This window comes from Rhinopithecus bieti, unplaced genomic scaffold (genome assembly GCF_001698545.2).
Source record: "Rhinopithecus bieti isolate Rb0 unplaced genomic scaffold, ASM169854v2 scaffold_31548, whole genome shotgun sequence".
NCBI classification, from domain to species: Eukaryota; Metazoa; Chordata; class Mammalia; order Primates; family Cercopithecidae; genus Rhinopithecus; species Rhinopithecus bieti.
Window position 1 is genome coordinate 4901871 of NW_016814470.1, and position 23986 is coordinate 4925856.

Genomic DNA, 23986 nt, shown 5'->3' on the forward strand with positions numbered 1-23986 from the left:
CTGGAGAGCAAGCTCCAAATCCCTAGGAATGCAGGGAACAGAGAGGAGAGGAAGAAGGTGGGGTCCCTGATGCTTATCCACAGGTCTCTGCACCCGAGTTACTCACAAATTAACTCACAAGTAACTCTGACCCCCTCAGATTGAAATGTGCCCCCACTCTCTTATTCCAGTATTTTCCCCAAAGAACTCTATGCTTCCCCTTTACTGGGCTTGTCCCAGTTCAAAACCGTACAGTCTTATCTGTTCTCCTCTGCCTTTGGGATGTAAGCTCCACAAGGGATGAGATGGTGAAAGTAGCAGGCCCAGGCCACCCACAGCAGCGTGGAGGCAGTGGAGTCACAGACAGGCCATTTGATGCCATTCTGCCTGTACCATTGAAAAGCTAAATCACATAAGACAGCACTTGCCCCATTTCTTCTTCCTGGTCCCTAGTTCAATGCCTGTCACATAGTGGGCACTCAATAAACATTTGTAGGGTGGTTGAAATAAAATCCCCCACTTAACTGAACTCCATGCTTATCCCTGTGCCAAGCACATCAGTATCTCATCATATCCCCCCAACAACACAGTGAAGAAGGTTTTATTCTTCCTAGACCCATATTTTTAGAGGAGGAAACACAGAGGTTAAATGATTTGTTACAGATCACACACCAAGTAGGTAGCAGAGTTGAAACTTGAACCCAGAGCTGCCTGAGATGTGTGTGCATCTTCTTAACACCTAGTCCTAGAAAAGAAAACCAGTCCCTTGCCCTTGGGAAATGTCCCACATTACTGGGAAGGCACAAGACATGAAACAGCAAAAATTATGCAAGGGAAAGGTTACTTCTGGGTGGTGGGAAAAGGCAGTATTTAGGGGCTACCACTTATGAACAGAGACATCGCAGAGGGCATCAGGGCCACCTCTTGCTATAGGCAGGTGGATTGGCAGGGAGACTGAGTCATCATGACCCACTTCATAAGAAACTGATGGATAAACCAGGGTCCCACTTATTAACTCCTATGGCCCAAATTTTGTAGACTAACTATAGGCCCTAGTGGCTAAGTGGTATTGTCTCTCCCTTTGGAGGGTAAATCTGCTTGGTCAACGTAGCCCCAAATGGGAGAGTTGGGCACCCGTGGGCAGTGGTAAACAATCCTTCTGAAGTTCTGATGAATGCTCTAGACCGTCTCTCCCTTGGAAAATGCTCCTACTGGGTGCCAGGCCCTCCTCTAGGTGCTAGCCATCCTGCAGTAAGCAAAACACAAACATTCCCAGCTCAAGGAGTCTAAGGGGAAGATCATAACAAAATAACCAGGTAGCCAGTGTATTGAAGGTAAAGGTGCTGAGGTCAAAATTAAAGCAGAGAAGAAGAGAAAGGGATGTTGTGAGATGGCAGTTTGTGGTTTAAAGAAAGTGGTCAGGGAAGGCTTCCCTGAGAAGGTGACATTTGAGCTAGGTATTGCTGGTGGGGGTAGAGTGGGGAGGAAATTATCTATGATGCTATCTGGGGGAAGAATGTCACAGCCGCAGAGAACAGCAAGTACAGGGCCCTAAAATAGGAGCAGACCTGGCACATTCCAGGACCATCAAAAAAGTGATGAGATCAAAGTAATATTGGGGGCAGATTGTAAGTTCATATAGGCTATTGTTGGGTCTTTGGCTTGTCATCTGAGTGACTTGGGAGCCCCTGGAGGTTCTGAGCAGAGAAGGAACATGGTCTCCCTTCTGTTTCAAGAGCCTCCCTTGAACTGCCTTATGAACTGACTGCAAGGGCAGGGTGGGAGAAGGGCCTGGTAGGAGGCTGCGGCAGTGGTCCAGGCCAGAGGCCATGGTGACTTGGACCAGGGTGAGAGCAGTGGACGTGGGGGAGCAGTAGTTGGATCCTAGACATTTGTTTTTTTTGTTTTTTTGTTTTTTTTTTGAGGCGGAGTCTCGCTCTGTCGCCCGGACTGGAGTGCAGTGGCCGGATCTCAGCTCACTGCAAGCTCCGCCTCCCGGGTTTACGCCATTCTCCTGCCTCAGCCTCCTGAGCAGCTGGGACTACAGGCGCCCGCCACCTCGCCCGGCAGTTTTTGTATTTTTTTTTTTAGTAGAGACGGGGTTTCACCATGTTAGCCAGGATGGTCTCGATCTCCTGACCTCGTGATCCGCCCGTCTCGGCCTCCCAAAGTGCTGGGATTACAGGCTTGAGCCACCGCGCCCGGCCTAGACATTTTATATATCCTAAAGATAGAGCCAGCATGATTTGCTGTCACATCTTTGAAAGTATAAAAGAACATCTGAACAGTATACTCATGTCATTGATGCTTAATCTTTTGCTGGTAATAGTAATATTAATATAAGGAGGTTGTTTTGAAGATCAAAATGCTTAGCGCAGTGTCTGGAATCTAGTAAGGGCTCAATCAAAAGTAGTTTTTATTACTGAAATGAGCATGGAGTCAGTCATTACCAAGTTAAGCCTCTGAACTAATAGCAACCCTGCAAAATATTTAACCTCTGTGACCCTCAATTCCCTCACCTGTAAAGTGTACCAACTTGACCAGGGTGGGAGTTAAATGAATAAAGTTCTGGCACACTGTAGGACTCAGCAGCTCAATAAGCTGATTAATAAGGTTATTACCTCATATGGTCATTGTGAGAGTTGACTGAGATAATATGTACAAAAGATTTAGAGCTGCCACTGTTATTCTGCTCCTTGTGTACCCACAGGGGAGGGCAATGTCCTGGGCATTGTCAGCCTTCAAAAATGTTGCATGGATGAATGAATGAATGAATGGATGGAGGCATGAATGAGCAAAGTGCAGTGAGTTTCATGGTTGTTAAAAGGGATGGAGGCAGTTGTACAGAGGCCAGGGTGAGGACTGTCAGCCTGCATTACCTAAATCCATCCTCCTCAAACTGGGCTAATGTGGGGCCTTTTGGAATCAAGGGATTTTTTTGGAGAGCTTACTTCATTCACAGATGTTGGGGAAATTTATTTGTTTTATTTTATTTTATTTTATTTTATTTTATTTTATTTTATTTTATTTTTGATACGGAGTTTCACTCTTGTCGCCCAGGTTGGAATGGAATGGCGTGATCTCAGCTCACTGCAACATCCGCCTTCTGGATTCAAGCGATTCTCCTGCCTCAGCCTCTCGAGTAACTGGGATTACAGGTGCCCCCACCATGCCCAGCTAATTTTTTGTATTTTTAGTAGAGACGGGGTTTTGCCATGTTGGCCAGGCTGGTCTCGAACTCCTGACCTCAGGTGAACCACTGGCCTTGGCCTTCCAAAGTGCTGGGATTACGGGCATGAACCACCAAGCCCGACCCGGAAATTTATTTTTTATATTACATTTGTAGTATATTTGATCTTTAATATTCAAGCTAACCCAGATATATCAGGGAATAGAATGCACAGTTCTCATGAGTTCTGAACAGAGATGGGAGACTTCTGAAGCCTGTCATGGTCACTGTGAGCAGCATCAGAGCCTGAACCCAGACTGATCACAGACCTGACCTCACCCTCCTGGAGCAGGTTTGCTTTTCTAACCTTTGAGGGATTGTAGAAGCCCTCAGTTGAGAATGATAACCAGAGATGTGTCACATTTTGGTGCTCGGCTATAATTCAACAGAGCATTTCTACTGGGCACTTACTATGGGCCAAAGGTAGTTAGTGCAGTGAGCCCTGCCCTTCAGGTACTAGGAGTTTATTTGAAAAAATGTCTGCATTCAATCACTCTTTTATAACATGGCCAGAGAGAGCCTTCTAGCAGTCCTCTCTGATTATCAGACTTCCTCATGGAGAAGAATGCTTTAGTGGATCCCTGTGGCTAACAAGCTAAAGAGTAACCTCCCAGCCCTGTTAGGAGCAGGTCCCACTCCATCTCCCTGCCACTCTACTACATGAATCCTGAGCAAGTGAGGGCTGCTCTCTGGAACACCCCAAAGTGCCCCACCTGCTCTCTAATATCCGAAACTTTGCACTTGCTGGTCCATCTGCCTGGAATGTCCTTTCTCCCTTTCCTCTGGGCAAAATTTTTTCCCCCTTTCTCCCCAGTGACTAGCCCAAGGTTATCTTCCTTGCACTGCCCTGGCATTTTACATTCCTACTTCCTAGGGCTGGAGATGATTTGTCCACATTGGAGAGACCCTCAAGAGCAAAGCCTGAGTCCTCATCTCTGCACCCCTAACCCAGCACCCAGGAGGTGCTCTGTTTTAGGGAAAGGAGACAGATCTTAACTTTTGATAGATATCAAAAGTTAAACTGGGTACTCCAAAGAAATTGTACCATTCCCCCCCCCCACAGCAGTGCCCATATGTTGACCCTGCAATTCCAGTTTATACATATACGATAGAGATGTGCTTGCATATGAGTGAAATGATACCTGTATATGGTCATGTATTGTATAACTGAAAGCGGGGAGTTAGGCTCCATAAGGTTACTTAATAGCAAAAAGAAAGAGATTGGAAACAACCTTAAGTTTATCAATACAAGATAAAGAAATTAGCAGTAGTTAAAGAAATTAAGGTATATCACCCAACTGCTGAAGAGGAAGGACGGGGGGGCTCTGTATAAAAAGATCAACACAGGCCAGGTGCGGTGTCTCATGCCTGTAATCCCAGCATTGTGGGAGGTTGAGGTGGGCAGATCACCTGAGGTCAGGAGTTCAAGATTAGCCTGGCCAACATGGTGAAACCCCATCTCTACCAAAAATACAAAAATTTGCTGGGTATGGTGGCACATGCCTATAATCCCAGCTACTCGGGAGGCCAAAGCAGGAGAATCACTTGAACCCAGGAGGCAGAGGTTACAGTGAGCCAAGATCACACCATTGCACTCCAGCCTGGGTGACAAGAGTGAAACTCCCTCTCGGGGAAAAAAAAAAAAAAGATCAAGACATTAACTAACAACGATGTATACAGTGTGCTACAATTTGCTTGAAATGTTTAAAAGCATATAGGCTTGTACACACAGAAATGTTGGAAAGATACATGATAAGCTGGTATAAATGGTTGCTTCTTGGGAAGGAAACCAGAAGACTGGAAAGCTGGGTGAATAAAGTCTTCAACCCATACCCATCTGGTTTTTTGTTTGCTTGCTTATTTTTATTCTAATAAATAGGTAATACTTGAACTTGATACAAAATATAAGAGAGACCAAAGATTCAGTACAAAAGAGACCTCTCTCTCTCCTGCCCGCAGCCTTCTTGGTATCTATCCTTCCATACCTCCTGAATTTTTGCACCATGAGCTGAATTACCCATTCAAAAACAATTAAATCAGGGCCAGGTACAGTGGTAATCCCAGCTACTCGGGAGGCTGAGGCATGAGGATTGCTTAAGGCCAGGAGTTTGAGGCCAAAATGTGCTCTGACCATACCTATGAAGAACCACTGCACTCCAGCCTGGCAACATAGTGAGACCTTGTCTCAAACCTCAAACACACACACACACACACACACACACACACACACACACACACACACGTATTTTAAAATAATAAATATATTATTAAAATAGTAAATATTTGTTAAAGAAAGGAAGAAATCAACAAAATAATTGTTGATTAAATCATTAAGTACATAAAGCAATTCAGTAACCTGCAAAGCAGAACACTGACTAACTGACAAATGAAACGACAAAAACAAGAAGAGATCTAAGTAAGAACTGCCGACAGTCAGAATGTGCATCCTGTCTTGTCTTGCTTTTAGTTTCCTGTGTGTACATCTCCTCTTCCTAGGCAGACCAGGACAGGCTTTATGCTCTTATTTACTTCCCAGAATGAGGCATACAGAAAGTGTGTAATAAACATTCCTTGCTTAATTCCCACTAGTCTGAGCCATGCTCTGGAAGGAGCTGAAGGACATAGTCACCAGTGCCCTCCGGGGTATTATGACTTCCATGGGCCTTAGACACTGTCTTCACAGGCCCCTTCTCCCATACTATTTTTAAAAAATATATTTCACTAGTGTATTGGCATCAAGACAAATGAAATCCAGGCTGGATTAGTTGTTATATATTTATTATTACCATTATTATTGCTTTAAATACAATTAAAATTAAAACATTTTATAGACCCCCTAAGATATCATGGGCCCTAGGCCCTGGACCTGCTGTACCTAATGGATAAGCCAGCCCTGGGCCTGTACCTTGGGCAATTGTATTTAGTAAACAGGCACTGCTTCTAGGAGCAGCCTGGCTCAGGGAAATATACATTGGCTTCGGAGCCATGAAGACCTGGATTTGATCCCAGCTCCAGCACTTATCCTCTGGACCACTGTAAAGCAATCACTAAGGCTTCTTGAGCTCAGTGTCCTCCCTGCTAAAACGCAGGGTTGCCCTGAGGATTAGAAATAATGTATGATGCTTAATAACGCCCATTACTACTGGTTGATTTGTCCCCAAAATGGAAGGGGTGCACTGGAGGTGGGCCAGGTACATGGTTGGTGTTGAGAACACTGACCACAGCCGGGAGTCCCAGCCCCTGCAGAGGGAGAGGTGGAAGGTAGTGGTGGGAGGTGCATTCACTTGGCATTCTCTTAGTATGAGTCGGGAGCAGATAAGGAAAGATTAAAATTCAGAATCAAGTCTCTGCTCAGCGGGTCTCAATTTTGGCTGTGTATTACAGTCACCTGAGAGTTTTAAAAAACTACTAAAGCCCAATCCCCATCCCAAACCAATTTAATCAGAATATTTGGTGTGGGGCCCAAGTGTGTTGGTTATTTTTGCTTTTTTAGCTCCCCGAGGTCATTCTAGTATGGGGCAGGGCCCAAGATCTCCATGGCTATACCTGTGGATGGAAGGGGTGAGCTGGGGAGTGGATCTGTCTTGTCTGATAAACAACTTCTCACCTCAACAACTTCTAAGACCATGAATTATTGGTGGCTGCCTGAGTGGATTGAAAGTGGGCAAACATCAGTTGTAGGAAGCCCTTACAAGACCCTGTGCCCAACAAAGTATTATTTTCTTAAAGACCGCTTCCCAAAATGCAGTTTCAGGCTGCATCCAGCCTGGATCCAGCCCTGCGGTTGCTGCTTTCAACCCAAAACCTTTCTGGGCCCCTGGATAAAAGGGACCAGAGCATGCCCCACCCCCCAACAGGGGAGTAACTAAGAAGACACAGGACTTATCCCAGGAAGCATTGGGTGGGTTTCTGCAAGGGTGGACCACAGGCGCCTCTACCTGAAGGCCTGGGTATAGCTAACCTGTTGACTCCTCGGCCATCCCAGGCCCACTCAATCAGCATCTCTGGGTTAGGCCAGAGGCTGCATTTTTTACCTGCTCCTGAGGGGATTCTTACACACAGTAACATTTTTGAGTTAAGAAAGGATGTACATTTCAATCTGGAAAAAGGTTAAATTGTATATACATTTCGATCTGGAAAAAGGTTAAATTGTATATACATTTCGATCTGGAAAAAGGTTAAATTGTATATACATATGTAAAAAATCATCAAGGTTTACATTTAAGATGTATGCTTTACACACCTGACACAAAAGACAAAAGAATCTACCTACCATGAGTCTGCAGCTTTGGGAGGGAGAATAAGGAGAGGCTGCCTGGAAGAGGGGCTCTTTGAGCTGGGCCTAGATGGGCAGAAAAACAGGGAGCAGAGCAGAGGGAGTTGGGAGGTTCAAGAATAAGATACTCCTGTAGCAATAGCAGTGGAGAAGGGGGGTGGAAATGGAGGGAGGGTTGGTTCTGGGGCCTTGTCGGGCAACTGCCTCATCCCCACCCAGGAGCAGGGTGTCCTCAGAGGACCAGGGCCTGTGTGGTCAGCAAAGGTAGCCCATGTAAACTCCCAACTTGCCTGCAAGTGCATCCAGGTCATTCTCCCCAACAAGACAGCATTGTTTGGGGTTCCAATGCAGGGCAAGAAAAACAGAGAGCCCAATTGTCCCTGTCATCATGGGTATATAATTTATAATAATGTCAGCTATTAAAGGATTTTTAGTAATTAACTGACAGTGGTGTGCTATTTCACTGCATTTTTGCCTGCCATAATGATCTTGAACTTTGCAAGGCAGTTTTGAACTTGCTCAAAATAAGCCCTGAATACAAAGAAGGGTGAGATAATTCCAAATGAGGGGTAAGAGGGGTTGGACAAAACAGGGCTGTCCTCCTCCCAGGAAGAGGGATGCACTGTGCAGAGCCAGGGAGGCTGAGGCCCCCTGTCTTTCCAGAGAGCTACCCACCCAGTAAAATGCCTGCCAGGCCAGAGTGGTCAGTAAAGCAAGTCAGTCATTTCATGATAATGTGATCAGTTGCATGTTTTCAATGCACCTTATTTGCATGACACACAGCTAGGAATATTTTTCCCTTCCCCAAAGAAATATGCTTCCTTTTTTGCTTTTCCTGAAATATATGACTCTCTTGGTATATCCTTTGCTCTTTTGATTTTTAACAGAGACATAAGAATAGGAAATATTTCTTTCTCCTATTAGTTTCACTTAAAAAAAAAAAAAAAAAAAAGCCAACATAAGCCCAAAGATGAATCGTAACTGACACTGAGTACTAGAAAGGTATTAAGCCGACCAGGTGCAGTGGCTCACGCCTATAATCCCAGCACTTTGGGAGGCCAAGGTGGGTGGATCACGAAGTCAGGGGATCAAGACCATCCTGGCTAAAATGGTGAAACCCCCGTCTCTACTAAAAATACAAAAAATTAGCTGGGCGAGGTGGTGGGCGCCTGTAGTCCCAGCTACTCAGGAGGCTGAGGCAGGAGAATGGCGTGAACCTGGGAGGCGGAGCTTGCAGTGAGTGGAGATTGCGCCACTGCACTCCAGCCAGGCGACAGAGCGAGACTCGTCTCAAAAAAAGAAAGAAAGAAAGAAAGGGTGGGGGGGGAGGGAAGGAAGGAAGGAAGGAAGGAAGGAAGGAAGGAAGGAAAGAAAGAAAGGTATAAAGCCATGGTGGGGTCTGTGGCCAATTGGTGAGCTCAGGCCCAGCGTTAGTGAAGCATATGCTTCTCCACAATCAGGACTGCAGGCCCAAGGTAGAGACAACCTCAATTGACAACCTCAATTCTCCCTTTTCTCCTTAATAAAAGAATGATTGTTCTTATTTAAATTATTTTTAACTGGGCAAATTTTGTCCTGGAAAAAAAGACTACCTTGGCCTGAGCACAGTCACATAACTACCCCTACTCTCTCCCTTGCACTCAGTGTAGCCATGTGACTATTTCTGGCCAGTAAGATGTAAATAGAAGCATTGTGTGAGACTTCTGGAAAGACTGCATAAAGGCTGCTGAGTCAGCCGAGAAGCACCTTTTTTTGCCTTCAACCTTTCCTTCTTTGGCCTAGGTTATAGATGTGACAGCTGGAGCCCTGGAAGTCATCAGGGACCATGAAGCGACTTTTGCAGAGAAAAGCCATACACTGGGCTGGGCACCATGGCTCATATCTGTAATCCCAGCACCTTGGGAGGCCGAGGTGGGTGGATCACCTGAGGTCAGGAGTTCGAGACCATCCTGGGCAACACGGTGAAACCCTATCTGTACTAAAAATGCAAAAATTAGCTGCGCATGGTGGCGCACGCCTGTAATCCCAGCTACTCAGGAGGCTGAGACAGGAGAATTGCTTGAACCCAGGAGGCAGAGGTTGCAGTGAGCCAAGATTATGCCTGGGTGACAGAGCAGGACTCCATCTCAACAACAACAACAAAAATAAGCCATACACTGAAGATGGAAGAACAGAAAGAGGGAGGAGCATAAGTCCCTGATGGCTTTTTGAGTCTCCCATGCCAGGCCTGGGCTGTCTATTAATCTTCTGACTTCTTTTATATGAGAAAGAAGCATCCATCTCATTTAAGCTACTGCTATTTTTAGTTTTTGTGTTATAATTGGCCCAACTTAATCCATGTCAGAGTAACCGGGCTCACTGCAATGGACTGAATGTTTGTGTCTCTGCAAAACTCACATGTTGAAACCTAATCACCAATGTGATGCTATTAGGAGGTGGGGCATTGGGAGGTGATTAGGTCACAAGGGTAGAGCCCTCTTGAATGGGGTTAGTGACCTTATAAAGAAGGCTCCAGAGACCTCCCTCCACCTTCTGTCAAGTAAGGACACAGCAAAAAGACAAGCATCTGCGAACCAGGAAGGACCTCACCAGACCCCAAATCTGCTAGTGCCTTGATCCTGGACTTCCCAGATCTGTGAGAAATTAATTTCTGCTGTTTATAAACCACCTCGTCTATGGTATTTTATTATAGCAGCCTGAATGGACTAAGATACTCACTGTCACCTAATAGTCCAAATTTCAAACGTAGCCAGGTATACAGATTTGTATATGACATATTATGATGTCAAAAATGTTAGAAACCACATAAAAATATTTAAAACACTGAGCAGGCCAAACAAACCGTGTCTGTGAGCTGCATTCAGCCCAAGTGGCCCTCTGGCCTATACCACGAATGGTGGTGATTAGGCCTGTTAAAAACAGCCAGTCCTGGCTGGGCGTGGTGGCTCACGCCTGTAATCTCAGCGCTTTGGGAGGCCGAGGTGGGCCGATCACGAGGTCAAGGGATTGAGACCATCCTGGCCAACATGGCGAAACCCTGTCTCTACTAAAAATACAAAAATTAACTGGGCATGGTGGTACATGACTGTACTCCCAGCTACTCAGGAGGCTGAGGCAGGAGAATTGCTTGAACCCGGGAGGCGGAGGTTGCAGTGAGCCAAGATCGCGCCACTGTACTCCAGCCTGGCAACAGAGTGAGACTCTGTCTCAAAAAAGAAAGTAATAATAATAATAAAGAAAACAGCCAGTTCTGTCGTTTCTGTAAGGATGGTACTTCCCCATCCACTTGAACTTAAGTGTGACCATATAATTTGTTTTGACCAATGAAATATGAGCAGAAAGGATGAGCAAAAGGGATGTAAGACATTTCTGGGCAGACAACTTCAGAACCAGTGTGGGGTTTGTCACATCCTCTTTTCTCTGCAGCCACCGTTCTAAAAGTGTGTCAACGTGGAGCTTCCTTCAGCTGGATCTTCGAGTAACTTGGAAGAACAGAGCGCCCTGGTAACCTGTCTTACAGTGCATAAACAAGAAATAAACATGTTTGTTGGAAAGCTGCTGGGACTGGAGGGGTGTTTGTTACCACAGCATTACCTAGCTTATCCTGACTGACCTGCCATCTTGCATCCTGGATATTATCATTGGAATTGCACAAAACCCTCCTTTGGGTTTTTTTCTGTGGGTGAAATTTCCCCCTCTTTCAAGCCCTCCTACTCATTCTTTCTTCCATGCATTATTTCACTCTTTCACACATTCATATGTCAGAGGCATGGGAGGAGGCTTCTGGGTGGAAAGTCAAGCCCCTGCTCTCAGGGAGCTCACATGCCTCCTGTGATTGAGTGGTCTTTCCTTATGGATCCTTGTGGACCCTTCCCTCAACCAACCTAGCCATGAATGGGGAACAGAGCAGGTGGGGTGGAATCCTTTGAGGACAGCCTCTTAGGACTAGGATTTGTGTCAGGGTTGGGTTTTTGTTTTTGTTTTTTAATTTAATTCAACTCTTACCACTTCTAGTTAGAAAATCAATGCTCAGAGAGGTTAACTAACTTCCCCAGTGTTACACAGTTAGGAAGCAGAGCCCTGGACTTGAAGCCAGTTCTGACAACTTGCCAGGCCTGTGCACCCTGACTACCCTACACTACCTGCCTCTACAGAAGCCTCTCGACAGGGGTCAGTACCATCCTCAAACACCATTGGTAGCTCTGAGGCCCCACAGCAGCTAAATGCACAGGCTCTGGAGACAGACTGCCTGGGGTCAAAGCCCAGCTCTGCCCTCTCATACGTGTATTACTGTAGGCAAATTAACCTCAGTTTCCTCATCTGTAAAATGGAGGTAATACTTGAGTCTATTTGAGCCAATATAAATAAGGTGCTTAGAATGGTACCTGGCACACAGTATATGCCCATTGAATTTTAGCTATTAACACTATTATTATCTTTATGCCTCATGAACAGATGATTTTGTCAGATTTCCTGCCCCACTGACCTCTAGTGGAGAGGATATTGAAAGAATGGAATGCTAGATGGTTATGTTTTGAAAATATTAGTCATTATCTCATGTGAAACTCACAATAAATTTGTTCAGGTAATTAGTGTAAGAGCCTCCTTTACAGATAAGAAAAATGAATCTCAGAGGCTAGTTTCCTGCCCCACATCTAAGAAGGGATAGTAGAGAGACTCAGAGCCAGATCTGTCTGTCTTCAGCTCTGGAGGGGTTTCCATGACATGACTTAGATGGAGAAGAGTCCAGTGGTGTAGGGAGCATGCTAGGCCAGGGAAGCCCACAGAAGAGGGTGAAGCACAGAAGACTATGGGTGCAGTCATTTGACGATGGCCACCTTTTGGGACTCCACTGTGGGCAAGGCGGGCATGGTAAATCCATCATACTAGCTGCCGATGCCAAGTGACTTTCTCTGGTGAGCTAAGTGTGGCCCCTGTGACAGCAGCTTCCTCTCCTATTTCCATCTGGCTCTCTCTAAAGACCCCAAGTGATGGCCAGCCTTCCCTGAGCTCACTCTGACACCTGGATATAGGCAAGTCCCGCAAAACCTGGATGGAGGAAGATACAACAGCACTGAGGCTGGGGAGCCCATGCTGAAAAATAGAGGCCTACTCACCTGCCCCATGTGGGGAGTCTGTGCTAATGATGCGTGCCCAGACTGGGTGGGGCCCACTTTAGCCTTTAGCTGATGGACAGGGAAACAAAGGCTGAGAACCTGGGTCTCTGTGAATGCACCACACCTCTCAGGGAGGTGGGTAATGGGAATGAGTCTCCTACCTCTGCTCTCTCTCCTGCCCATCCCAGAGACTCAGATTAATGCCCTCACTGTCTCCACTGCCTTTAGCTGGATTTCTCCTCAGTTTCTCCTAAGTTAAGGGAAGAGCACCCCCATGACCTACTTCTGTCTGTTTATTTTGTCATAGATTGAAAAAAGATTTGAAATTCTCACTGAATCTGATGCAGTTAGTGCAAATCTGTGGTCAGCAGAAGAAACAGGAGGGCTTGACCTGTACTCTGTGGAAGCTAATAGAGCTTGAACAGGGGCTTGAATGTGGTGGATGGCAGCTATGTCCATTAGAATGCTTTGGTGCTTTTATTTGGGTAAAAAAAAAAAAAAATTAAAAGAAGGCTTTGGACTGCAAGTAAATGGAAATCCAACTCAAAGTGGTTCAAACATAAGAATCTTCATTATTTTGTTAAAAAAAAAAACAAAACAAAAAAACCTGGATGTAGGACAGGCTCTTAGAGAAGCTCCATGAAGTAATCAAGAACCTAGTTCTTTCTATTTGTATTTCCATTCACAGTGGGTCAGTTTTGCCTCCACTGGCTTCCCTTGCTGTTGCAAAATGGCTGCTGCAGTTCCAGGCATCACGTCAGACACCCTGAAGAACATCTCTCCTGCTGTCTTCTTCCTAAGAGTAAAAAACTTTTACCCAGAAACTCCCTACCAGGTTTCTCCTCAAATCTCATTTCCCAGAACAGGGTCATCAGCTAACACGGGCTAAAGGAATTTCACCATGTGTTAGGTGGCTAGGTATCTTCTGTGTGGCCCTCTCCTTCTCCACCCTCTCTGTGTCCTGCAAGGCTGATGTGTATGGTCCACATCTATAGGCAACCTTGCTGTCTGACTTCAGGGTGGACTTAGCTAATGGGGAATGCCAAAGAAGACCTCACAGAATGGGAAGAGGGAGAGGTCAAAGTGTTTGTTCTCCTGGTGCCCTCCTTGCTGGGTTGCCATAAGTCTGCTGTATCTTCAGCCAAAGGCCACAGCTTCCATCAGGCAGCACTCTCCGTACTCTACCTCCTCTGGTTCCGGTTCCTGCTCCCTCCCTTGCCTTCTCAGGCCTAGGAGAAGAAGCAAGCTCCCCCTCATTTCCAGCCCCAGGATACTTCAACCCCCCTTAATGCAATTCTCGAACCCTTCCCACACTTTTGCAATAATCCTTTGCCCAGCTCCCTCAGTTACCCAGCCAGAAGGTGCTATTCTCTATCCCTCCTCAAACCTGATCAATACACTGGACTGGGACAGAGCTCCCTTTGCAGTCTTAAATCACTGTCTCTTGGGCCTTTTCCCAGAAGGTCTCTTTGGCACTCAACCCTCAGTCCACCAAATAGCATGCATCTCCCTATCCCCCATCTTGACTTCCCCATCTCTGTCAATAGTACCACCAACCACTCAGTATCCCAGGGTCAAAACCTGGGTATCAACTTCTCCTCTCCCACTGCCCTGTCCCCCATTCCACACAGAATAGGATCTATTGGTTCCACTTCTAACTCTCTCCACACCTCAACCCTTTACTCAATTTCAGGCCTCCATCACTGCTTATCTGCCTCATGATAGCAGCCTTCTAAGTGATTACCCTGCCTGTGATTCATGCCACTCCCTGCTGCTACAAGAAACTTCCTTTACCACAGCTCTGATCACGATGTTATTCTCCTGCTCAAAAACCTGCCCCCATTCCAAATGCCTTATTCCATCATCAAAGCCCTCCATGCTTAGCCCCCTACCCAGTTTCCTGGTTTCAGTTCCTGCTACATGCATAACCCTTGGGCTATGGAGGTCAGCTATTGCTGGGTAAAATAATCACCCCCAAAATTCAGTGGCTTAAAACAACAACTTCTGTTATTGCCCAGTTCTGCTGATCTGGGCCAGGCTTGGCTCACTCACATGTCTGCAAGCAGCTGACAGCACGCTGGTCTAGGATGTCTCACTCACTTGCCTGGTGGTTGTCTGGGTGTTGGCTGGGTGAAAGGAAGTGACTAGGCCATATGTCACTCATCATCCAGCAGATTAGCCTAGAAGTGTATTCGTTATCTGTTGCTGTGTAACAAATTAGACAGCTAAAAATAATACACATTTATTTTCTCACAGATTCTGTGCGTCAGGAATTCAAGTGCTGCTGAGTTGCATACTCTGGCTTAGGCTCTCTCACAAGTCAAAGTATCAGATGGGGAGGGTCTGTTTCCAAGTTCACTTATGTGCCTTTTGGTAGCTCTCGGGTCCTCACTGGCTGCTGGGGAGAGACATCATTTCCTTGCCATTTGGGCTTCTCCATAGGGCAGCTCGCAACATGGCAGTGGACCCCCTCGGCAAGGGAACAGTGACCCCCTCAGCAAGGGAACAAAAAACGGACCGCAAGATGGATGTCACACAGCCTTTTAAAACCCAATATCAGAAGAGCCAACCCATCGCTTTACCAGTATTCTATTGGTGAGAAGCGAGTCTCTAGGTCCAGCCCATACTCAATGGGAGAGGATCACACAGGGCATTCACGCCAGGAGCCATTTTCAAGGCTGCTGGTTACACTGGGCTTGATTTTAGGCGGTGGCAGTGTTCTGCCTAAGAACAGCAAGAGTAAATGCAAAAGTGTACAAAGTCTCCTGAGGCCCAAGCTTGGAATTTGCATACGGTTAGCCAAGGCAAGTCATAGGGCCAAACCCCGATTCAAGATGTGGAGAAATAGACTCTATCTCTTGATGGGAAGAGTTACCAAGTTACATTGCAAATGAGCATAGGTACTGGCAGGCATGGAGAATGATGGAGAATTATGTCCATTTTTGCAAAGAGTCATATGAGCTTTCCCAAGTGTTCCCCACTTGGGAAAGCCAAGAGTGCTTTCAAACCCACAGGCCTATTTTTTTTTTTTTTTTTTTTTGAGACTGAGTCTCACACTGTCACCCAGGCTGGAGTGCAATGGTGTGCTCTCGGCTCACTGAAACCTCCTCCTCCCGGGTTATGCCATTCTCCTGCCTCAGCCTCCTGAGTAGCTGGGACTACAGGTACCTGCCACCACGCCCGACTAATTTTTGTATTTTTAGTAGTGATGGGGTTTCACCATGTTGCCCAGGCTGGTCTCAAACTCCTGACCTCAGGTGATCCACCTGCTTTGGCCTCCCAAAATGCTGGGATTATAGGCGTGATGCAGTGCACCCGGCCACCCACAGGCCTTTGAAGGCTCAGTTTCCTCCTCCTGTGCTGTCCTGCCCCACCTTGGCCTGTGACCATCCTGCCAGTCTTCAAGGACCAACTCGCACTCTATATCACTTTCCTTTTTCTCCTATAACAAATTACTATGAACTTAGTGGTTTCAAACAACACATTTATTATCTTTCTTATAGTTCTGGGAGTCTGAAGTCCAAAATGGGTGTCACTGGGTTAAAATCAGAGCACTGGCAGGGCTTCCTGCCTTTCAGGAGGGTCTAGGAGAGAATTCGTTTTCTTGCCTTGTCCACCTTCCAGAGGCAGCCTGCATTTTTTGGCTTGTGGCCCCTTCCTCCAATTCAAAGACATGAATGGCTGGTAGAGCCTTTCTCACTCGTATCACTCTGACACTGCCTCTTCTGCCTCTCTGTCACTTATAAGGACTCTTGCAATTAGGCAGGGCCCCATCAGATAACCCAAGACAATTTCCCCCATCTCAAAGTCAGCTCATTAGCAACCTTAATTCCACCTGCAACCTTAATTCCCCTTTGCCATGTAACCTAACACATTCACAGGTTCCAGGGATTAGGACACGACATCTTTAGGGGGCCGTTATTCTGCCCACCACCCTACCTCACTCCCACCTCCTTAACCCCCTGTAAACAATAATGGCAGAAGCATTTATTGAGCACTTACTAGGTGCCTACCATTGTGCCCAGAGCTTCTTCCCAGAAGGTCTCTTTGACCTTTGAATGGTCTCATCCATTCCTCACAACCCTATGGACAGGTTTTTTTTTAGTGTTCTCATTTTACATACTCAAAGAAGTAACTCCCCAAGGTCACACAGTGAGTAAGGGCTGGATATTGGAATTTGAACTCAAGTCTGCCCAACTCTGAAGCCAGGGTCCCAACCACTTGCTCTTGCTGCCTCCTTTGAGGACACCCTGATCCCTCCTATTAGAAGTCACCCCTCCTCTGTGCTCCCATAACTGAGTAATTGGGTCTCTCTTTTAAGAGATACTCTTCTGAAGTTTCCATTTTGGACAGGCCACCTCCCCGGTGCCTCCGTCAAAGTAGTCATAGTACTTCTTTAATGAAAATCTCCTGTGTACCAGATCTTTCACATACAACATCTCACACTCTCTGCTAAGGCAGGTGCTATTTTCACTTTCCAGGTGAGAAAATAGACTCACAGAATTCTGATTCTGCCACAGCATTCATTAGTGTCACTGCTGGCAGTAGAATGCAGCTCTAATTCCAAAGCCAGCTAGGCCACCTCCTGCAGCTGCAAATGCCCACGGCCTTTGCACACATAATAGAAATACATCACAAGCTTGCTTCAAGATGGTTGTGTAGCACATTGGGTACAGCGGGGATTCTGGAGCCGTGCTGCTGGGGTTCAACTCCCAGCACTCTCATTTTCTGTTTGTGTGACTTTAGGCAAGCTACTTAACCTATGTCTGATTCAATTTCCTCGTCTGGAAAATGAATATAATGATAGCACCTACCTCATAAGGGCTGTTGCAAAGATTAATGAGTTAATATACCTTAAGTGCCTCCACAGTCATGCCATATGGTAAGTACTCAAAAGTATTAGCTATGAATATGAGTTGGCCTGGTCAGCTGTGGGTCACTCAGGTCCCCTGCCCCAGTCTTGCTGGGCATTTCCCTTCTATGAAACATTACCCCAGACTATGTGAATGGAAGACTATCTGGAAGACCCACAAAGGTAAACGTTGAGAAAATACTTTGTAAACTGTAGAGTACTGTACCCGTGTTGGCTATTAATGATCTAAAGTACTTGGCAATCAGGCTGGGAAACCTGAATCCCCCTGGAGGACCCAGTTCAGGCCTCCTCAGCATTGGCCCCAGGGAAACAGAGGGCCGCAGCTGTCATATTGCCTCCTCCCCACCCATCTCCGCCACTCCCTCCCCCAGTCCATCCTGGGGTGGCCGAAGCTGCAGGAATGTGATGGTATCTCGCAAACAGACAGTCTGTTCCCAGAGGAGACAGGGCCGCCCCTGGGAGGCCCGACTCTCCCCAGACTCAGCCCCAGTAAACACAAGCCTCTGTCCTCTTTATCAGCTTTGCTCTGCAGCAGCGGAGACAGTCTGCCCGCTGGGGAGTCGCTGCAGAGCGATAAGCCGCTAGGCCCCTTGTTGGCCGCCCTCTTGGGGCCACAGCCCAGCTGCCTGGGAATAGGAATCTGCAGGCTGGCCTGGCTTGGGGCCTGAACAACCTCCAGGGACTAGGGGGCTGAGAGTGAGGGGCTGGCTGCCTATACCCAGAGGATGAAGGAAGTAAAGGCCCAGAGTTGTGTCAAGAGGCCAGGGGACTGAGTCTGCATGGCCCCCAATTGCTCTTAAAGACTTGTGAATCTCTTAATTACTTTGCTTTGCAAGATACCTTTATCATCATCATTATCTTTACATATTGATGATGCTTTTACTGCTAATGTTTTCAAGTCCTCGCTTTACTGGATGAATTAATGTATGTAAAGCACTTCCCACTGGGCCTGGTGAGGGCTCAGTTTAAGTTAGCTTGCAGTAGGAGCAGTGTCCTAGTGTCCTTGTCATCATTCTGGTGGTATGGCCAATCCCCAGTTTTTTATAAATAATACTAGCTAATGTTTATGTGGGTCATGCCCATTATGGCTTCAGTTTCTCAGCTCCCTGGAGATGGGGAGTACTGGAGTGAACAGTGTCCCTATTTGACAGAGCAGGAAACTGAAGGGCCCAGAGAGGTGAAGTGCTTTGCCCAAGGCTGTACAGCCAGGACATGGGACCAGCTGGGATCAGCCCCAAGTCCTCAAACTCAAAGTCTGAGGCTTTCTTTCTTTTTTTTTTTTCTATTCTGGGCACTGCCTACTGTTGACCAACGAGTGAGGAGCCTGGAGTGAGTCACTGGTCCCTGTCCTGAGCCCTCTCTGCAAGATCCTTCATGTTAGAAATCTGCTGACAGCTTCTCCACAGCATCTTGGAAAGCAAACCAGTGACTTCTGTGAACCCACAGGATGAGCACTTGGCAAGGAGTCCAACAGCTCTGGGTTCTAGTCCCAACCCTGCTGCTGTCAGCCTGCTGACCTCAGGCCGAACAGTTACCCTGTCTGGGCTTGGTCCCAAGATCCTATTTCCTCATCTTGTAAAATAAGTCACTTCCTCTGCCTTCGCCATCCCCAAGGTTGCTCGGTGAATTAAATGAAGCAATATATGGTAAAACCTCTTGGTGAGGCGCTCCAGAGTAGAACCATCCTCTCTTCCTGAACAACTGACTTTCAAACTGCTGACCATGATGGAGGGCCCAGCTCAGATGCTTCCCCTTCCAGGGAGCCCTCTCTGGTCTTTCAGCTGGGCACAACCACAGCCTCCTCAGAGCTGGCACACCTCTTCTGGGGCACTCTCTGCCTTGCATGGGGTCAAAATTTGGGGCTAATTTCTGGTGACATTCCCCAATTCCAGAATAGAGTCCAGTACACATTACGTGCTTAATAAAGCAAATGAGTGACAGAGCGAATGAATGAACTGCCAAAGGGAAAGAGCCTCTCTCTCCCCCTTCTCTGTCTATAAGAAGGTTTAGAGAGCATGACTCTTCCTCCTCTTTGGGCAGCTGGCATCAGGAAAGACCCCTGAGTGGCAGTTCTTCCTGAATACAACTTCCTTTCATTGCCGCCTCCTAGGCTTGGCTCCAGATCATCAGGGGCTCCCGGGGCCCCCCGGGATTCTATCCTGACTCCCCGGCCTGGTCTTTGAAGCCCTTCCCAGCCAGGCCTCTTCTCTGGCCCCTGGTCTGGCGAGCACTCTCCAGTCCTGGGCCTTGCTCGCATTCTCCAACACTCAGAGAAACATGTCTGTTCTCACCAAGCCTACAATCCAGCCACCACTGCAGGCTTTCCTTTGCCTCCTCCCTTCCAAATGCCCTCTACCCAGCCAGGTACTTTCCCCTAGCCAAGATACCCTCAAGTGGCCTTCGATTCTCACAAATGGGTCCACCAGCACCTTCCCCGACCTCCAAATGTGTCCCCTGACTCTTCCTTCCCTGATATCAATAGGCTCTGGATCCTCAGGGTGGCAGAGGGAGGAAATGGGCACTGAGTTAGAATTTGGGGCATACAGAATGGCCTCCAAAATGTCTCAGGTTTTCTCAGGCCACATCTTCTTCCCTGTGCCTGTTGGACTGCTTCTGCATCCATCACCCCATCTGCATCAGATTCCACATCAGACCCACACCACAGGTGCCCCTTCAGTCCACTGCTGCCACCTCAGACCTCCAGCCACCCCTCCAGAATAGAGAGGTATGCCCGTGGCCCTGCTACCATCTACCCCAAACACCCACCCTATTACCACCATAGCCACAAATACCTCCTGCGTGCCTACTATGTGCCAGGTACTATTCTAGGCACTAGAGACACAGGATGTGAACAAAGCAAACATGGTAGCTTCCCTCATGGAGCTTTCATTCTAATGTAGGAAATGAGGAAAACAGATAACAAAACAAAATAAGTGAGTAAAACATACAGCATTTTAAGTTAGTTGCATATAGCTAACTTTGCTGTCTTTGAAAATAAATGCAGTGGGGCATAGTGGGTCACACTTGTAATCCTAACACTTTGGGATGCTGAGGCAGGAGGATTGCTTGAGTTCAGGAGTTTGAGACCAGCCTGGGCAACATGGCGAGACCTCTTCCCTACAAAAAAATTAAAAATTTAGCTGGTGACAATGGAATATGCCTGTGGTCCCAGTTACTAGGAAGGTTGAGGTGGGAGGACTGCTTGAGGCTGGGAGGTCAAGACTGCAGTAAGCTATGATCATGCCACTGCAGTCCAGCCTGAGCAACAGAGCAAGACACTGTCCAAAAAAAAAAAAAGGAAAAGAAATGCATTGGCTATAAATATATAAATAAAGCAGGGGTGGGTTTAGGGAGTGTGGGATGAAGTTGCTATTTATTTATTTATTTATTTACAGACAGGGTCTCACTCTGTTGCCCATGCTGGAGTAGAGTGGCACAATCACTGCTCACTGCAGCCTTGACCTCCTTGGGCTCCAGTGATCCTCCCACCTCAGCCTCCCAAGTAGCTGGGCCACAGGCAAGTACCACCATGCCCAGCTAATTTTTATATTTCTTGTAGAGATGGGGTTTCACCGTGTTGCCCAGGCTGGTCTCAAACTCCTGGACTCAAGTGATCCTCCTGCCTCAGCCTCCCAAAGTGCTGGGATTACAGCATGAGCCACAGCACCCAGCCTGAAAGTTGCTATTTAAATGGGGTGACCAAGTAGGCCTTGTGAGAAGGTGCCATTTGCTCAAAGAGTTAGAGGAGGCAAGAGTGGGCCTTGAAGAGCACTTCAAGCAGAGGGAAGAGCCAGTGCAAAGGCCCCTGTTTGAGTTGGTGGGTTCCCTTCTCTGTGCGCTCACATTTGTCAGCCTTTTATTTGGTGCTTGTCAGAGTTCAAGAGTGTTGGAGGAAGTTTTTCACTTGGCCTCCTATCCTGCTTCACCAGGAGCTCCTTGGGGCAGAGACCCTGTAATGGTCAACTTCATAGTCAACACACACCCCACCCAAATATGTCTAGACACACACAGAGACACACACACATCCTAGACTCACACACTCATGTCCAGGCATACACACCCAGACTCACACAAAGAGACCCTCACACTGTGGCCAATAGTGAAGGCCTCAGCTATTGTCTCCTGAGAGGGACTGAATGAAGAGTAAATAATAATTAAGTGTGCCCAGCCCCGTCTAGTTTACAGAGGTCCCTCTTGTGTCTACTCTTAGAGCCTAAGAACTGGGTGGTTATTAAAGTGAGCCTCTGAGAGACCAAGGTGAACAGGCTGGTCATTGGTATGTGCAATACTGGAACCCGGCTTTTCTGATTATGCTCCAATTTGTGTTCATTTTTTAAAAATAGGTCGGATGTGAACATAGAACAAATTTCAAAATGTCCTTAGAGGCAAGTGTCCCGCCCTACTCCACCCCAGCACCTGGCTCCCACCACAGGGTCTGAGTGCACTCACCAGTTTATTTCTCCTTTACCTAAATGAAAACCTAGGCTCTCTTCTCTCTTCAAAGAGATTCTGCTTTGCAAATACATTTGACAGAATGAAAACAGGCCAGGAGCCTCTGGTCTGGAAGCACATCCTCTTTGCTCCTAGTACCCAGGCTGTCTGGGGCCAGGCTTGGCATCCATTCGGTTTCTCCAAAACCACAAGCCTTTTGAATCCAGGACATGGCCGCTGCATGTCCCACGCAGAAGTCCCTGGGGAAGATCCACTGACCATGAGGAACCCGCTGTCCTCAGAGGGAGGAGATAGGGACTAAGGAAGAAGGGGGAAGAAGCAGGAAGGGATTTCAGAGGGGGAAACTGGGTACTTTAGGGGAAATCACACTTTCTGGAGTTTCTTTAAAATGAAGACCCCATTGAATTACTTCATTTTCTTTTTTCTTTTCCTTTTCTTTTTTTTTTGACACAGAGTCCGTTCTGTCGCCCAGGTTGGAGTACAGTGGCGTGATCACGGCTCACTGCAACCCCCGCCTCCTGGGTTCAAGCGATTCTCCTGCCTCAGCCTCCTGAGTAGCTGGGATTACAGGCGCCCTCCACCATGCCTGGCTAATTTTTGTATTTTTAGTACAGACAGGGTTTCACCATGTTGGCCAGTCTTGTCTTGAACTCCTGACCTCAGGTGATTCACCTGCCTTGGCCTCCCAAAGTGCTGGGATTACAGGTGTGAGCCACCCAGCCTTCTTTTATTTTCTTCCTCCACAGTTTTACAGCTGACAGACTGCAAGTTCCCCATGAAAAGAATGGGGCTTGAATCAGCAGATGACCACCCCTTCTACATCCCAGTACAGTACCCCAAACACACTCAACTACAACTGTGTAGTGTAATGAGTGCCTTCCCTGCCCCAGGAGCAGATCAAGAGTCACCATGGGCCTGCTGCCAGGTGCTTACAGTCTAGGGGAGGGGACACACAAACACAATTAATTCCCAGTGGGCAGGCTAGGGAGCCTTGGGGGACCAAAGAATGGGTGCTCCCCATCAAGTGAGTAAAAGAGAGAGAAGAAAGGATACATGACCCCAGGCAGAGGGGTCAGCATATACAAAGAGCTGGGGATGCTTAAGAAATGTTAAGGGGGACTTTAGTCTTGGGTGGCAGAGACCAAACAGAAGGTTCAGCACAGGCCAGATGTGAAGGGCCTGGATGTCAAGGGATGTGTCTGATTTTATCTTATAGGTGGGGATTTTCAAGCAGGGTTGTGGCAGGATTCGACTTGTATTTTCTCTAGATCTCTCACAACTGGTGAGCAGCGCAGGGGATAGGTTGGAGGCAGAAGACTCTGACTAAAGTTGAGTAGAGATAAAGCATTTATTTATTTATTTATTTATTTATTTATTTATTTTGGAGACAGAGTTTCATTCTGTTGCCCAAGCTGGAGTGCAGTGGTATGATCTCGGCTCACTACATCCTCTGCCTCTTGGGTTCAAGCGATTCTCCTACCTCAGCCACCCGAGTAGCTGGGATTACAGGTGCCCACCATCATGCCAGGCTATTGTTTATATTTTTAGTAGAGGCGGGGTTTCACTATGTTGGCCAGGCTGGTCTTGAACTCCTGACCTCAAGTGATTCACCCGCCTAGGCCTTCCAAATTGTTGGGATTATAGACATGAGCCACTGTGCCAGGTTGAGAAAACATTTATAATGCTTTCCTTCTTAAACTGGGTGATGGAGATCCAGTTTTATATTTTATGCTCTTTTAAATGTCTGAAGTAGATCATAATTAAAATTTAATAAAATAAATAAATAATTTAATAATAAAATTAATAGCACTGTTACTAAGTGAATCAAAGCTCCAACAGGGCAAAGATAACAATAATTACCACTAATGACGAAGCTTACGCACTTAGTAACAGGGCTTAATAGGCAGTATTCCTAGGACTTCACAAATATACATTCTTAATCCTCATGACAACCCTGTGAGACAGGTGTTTCCCAAATTACTGATGAGGAAAATGAAGTACAGAGAAGTTGAGTATCTGGCCCAAGGTCACCCAGTCAGTAGGAAGGAGAGCTGAGATTC